Source organism: Vigna radiata, chromosome 6 (assembly GCF_000741045.1).
Source record: "Vigna radiata var. radiata cultivar VC1973A chromosome 6, Vradiata_ver6, whole genome shotgun sequence".
Lineage (NCBI taxonomy): Eukaryota > Viridiplantae > Streptophyta > Magnoliopsida > Fabales > Fabaceae > Vigna > Vigna radiata.
The window spans coordinates 30,121,041-30,124,138 of record NC_028356.1 but is presented as its reverse complement, the minus strand read 5'-3'; positions in this window follow the sequence as shown (position 1 = coordinate 30,124,138).

The window sequence follows — 3,098 nt, the reverse complement described above, 5'->3', positions numbered from 1 at the left end:
CGAATGACAGACGACGTGATTGTGTATTTGGACCCCACTGTTCTGGTTCTTAATGCAAGTTTTGATACATGCTTATGCTAAGGGATTGGGTGAGGTGTGTCAAGCTTAGATAGGCGCAACAAGAGGCATCTGAGTGTTTTTACATTAGAGAACAGGGAAAGTAGTATTCATCACCCTAGGAAAGTACTAAGTGATCTTGCAACAAGAGGGATCTGACTGAGGTTATTTAGGAAATCCATTTCAATCATTCTGCATATTAGAATTGTTGTTTGGTTGGTGTGCTCATGTTATGCAAGCTTTGTTTCTTCTTTTCATTGTCTCTTTGTACGTGTTTTTCATTTTTTCTATTTCACTTCTCTATATGTTACTTTTGTTTTTATCTTTATGTTTTTCAATTTTCAATTCTCAAAACTTGGTTTCTATTAAAATTGGACTAACGTGTTTGTTCGAGTTTCTTGGTGTTCTTGCAAGCAAAAGGTATGAACGTTGATGAAGAAGAATACACAAGGAGCTGAGGAATTTGAGCAGCAAGTCGGTCCGACCAAAAAGAGTTTGCGTTTTCTTTCCCTTTCTATTTTCTTTTTGTGTGTTTTGATTGTTGAAAAAGGTTTGATATGTTGTGTGTAGTAATTAGTTGTTTTAGTACTTGTGCTTTTGTGTTGGAGCTTGTGTGCATTGGTGGTTTGTTGAGTATAGTACTCATTTGTGATGAGTAGGAGTACTTCACGCAACCTTGATGTATGCTGGTGTGTTAGTACATATTTTAAGTTAGTTTGATGAGTTGAGGTATGTGTCTTGTGCTTTTATTGTCAAAAATTCTAAATCTTGAGTTGGAGAGTTGAAAAGCCTTGGAAGTGGACATTTTATTTGTCATTCTTGCACTCAATTTCACTCTAGATAGATTTGAACAAGTTTGTATAATGGAAACACATTGATCTGGGCTAAATTGAGTGTTTAGAAGTGTCAAAAATCAAAAGTCAAAGTTGAGTTGGACCAAATCTCAGTTCTACAGAATTCTGCAGAAATTCTGCAGAATTGGCGCCGAGTGCCACCTATATGGCGCCCAGCGCCAATCTTTGCTGCATCCCAGTTTAATTTTCGCTCCCAAACGCCTTCTACAGCGCGCTCGGGCGTGGATTCTGCAGAAAAGTGGTTCTGAGACTGGTCCCCTCTTCACTCTTGTCTCTGCCCAACCATCCCACTTACTCACTCTCTTCCCAAATGCACACAAAGACTTCCCAGTTTTAGTGTTTTAGATTTCTTTTTTACTTGCTTAGTGGATAATTCTTCTGCAATTGGTCTGGTGATTTAAGTGAATCATATGTTATGCTTGAATTGAAAGCAAATCTCTTGTGCTTGCTTTTTACCAATGAGAATTGTTTTGAAAATTTGATTAAGATTATGTGGTTGAGTTTGTTCAACGAAAATTGTGGTTGCTTTCATCAGTTTAGATAGATGCTTAATTTTAATTGTGATCAATATTCTTGGCATGATGTTTATCAAACTTTGGAACCCTGAGTAAACCTGTGAGATGTTGTGCCCCAAAGTTTATTGTTGAGTGTTATCACTTTGAAATCAAAGTTGATTTTGCCTGAGTTTCTCTATTTGAACTATTTGCTTGTTGTTACAAATGATCAAGGCCATCTTGTTCTTCAACCTCTTCTACATTTTTGAGCCTAAAAGCCAATGCAAAACCTTTGAACCTTGAAGAAAAACTTTCACATCCCTGGAACCTTAAGCTTATTGAAAAATCCTTAACCTCCTTACCTTGAGTTGAGATGAACATATATGTTAGGATGAGGAGAATGGTTTAAGTTTGGGGGAGTTTATGAAATAAGGGAGCATTGAGAAAATAATAATATGAGTCAAAAAGAAAGAAAAAGAAGAAAGAAGAAGAAAAGAAATAAAAATGCATTCAATGAACAAGAGTTGGGAAATAAGTTGAGAAGTGGTTTATCCAATTGTGAAGCAAAAAGAGAGACTAATGTTATATCATGAAGTAAATTGTTTTCTCTCTTAGCTTAAGGTGTTTTGTTGTTAGAAAAACCAATTTTTCTTCTTAGCCCAGCCACATTACAAGCCTTGAAAAGTCCTTGTGATGCTAACTTGCTTGTGAATGTGTTTGATATTGTTGAAACGAATGGCAAAATTTGATTTGTGTAACACTGTGATAGTGGAGAGTTAAACACACATCCTTATACACCATTGTCCTTGAGTGAAACACTTTCTTCGGTGAGGATCGGCTTCATGCATTCAATGAAAACATCTTGCCATGTGTGTTAATCTATCATTTGCATCTATCTTGTGATTTTGAATAGTGAGCACCATGATTGAAGTTTAGCTTGCTAAAACCATATTGTCTCGTGAATGTAATTTCTAAGCTGAGCAAACACGAGTGATTTTGTTTATTTGATTTAAACGTACTTGAGTTGCTAGACTAGTGTGATTGAATTGTTTGCTAAGTGAAGTACTTTTGCTTGAGGACAAGCAAAGTTGTAAGTTTGGGGGAGTTTGATAATGCTAATTCTTACCATTATCTAAGCATCATTTTACTAGAAAAATCAACTCCTTCATAGCTTTAACCTTGTTTTATCCTCGCGTTTATTGTGTTTTCTAGTTTTCTTGTGTTTTATTTAGTATATGCTTGTTTTTACTTCTAATCTCTATGTTTGAGTGTGAAATAAAGGAATAAGAAGATATTCTAGTGGAGGAAAACAAGCAAGAACACAAGGGAACATGTTTTGGGACAATAAAAGATCAAATTGAAGCAAATACCCATGTTGGACGCCTTTGGAATCGCACAAGAGCCTCAATTTTTGAATGCTGTCAAAACCGCCCGAGCTGGGTGTTGATGGTTCGGCAAGTGCACCGAATCGTTCAAGTAATAAAACTGGTAAGACCAGGTATCGTTTTCCCAAGAGACTCGTAATACTAGAGAATTGTGCGATTAATAACTCATCTAGACTTAATAGAACAACATTCATTTACAATCATGTGCAAAAAGATAAATTAACACATAATTACATGGTTGGAATTTGGTGTTTGAAGGCACTTAGAAATGGACAAGACTAGAAATGGTATGAAATGACATTGTTAAG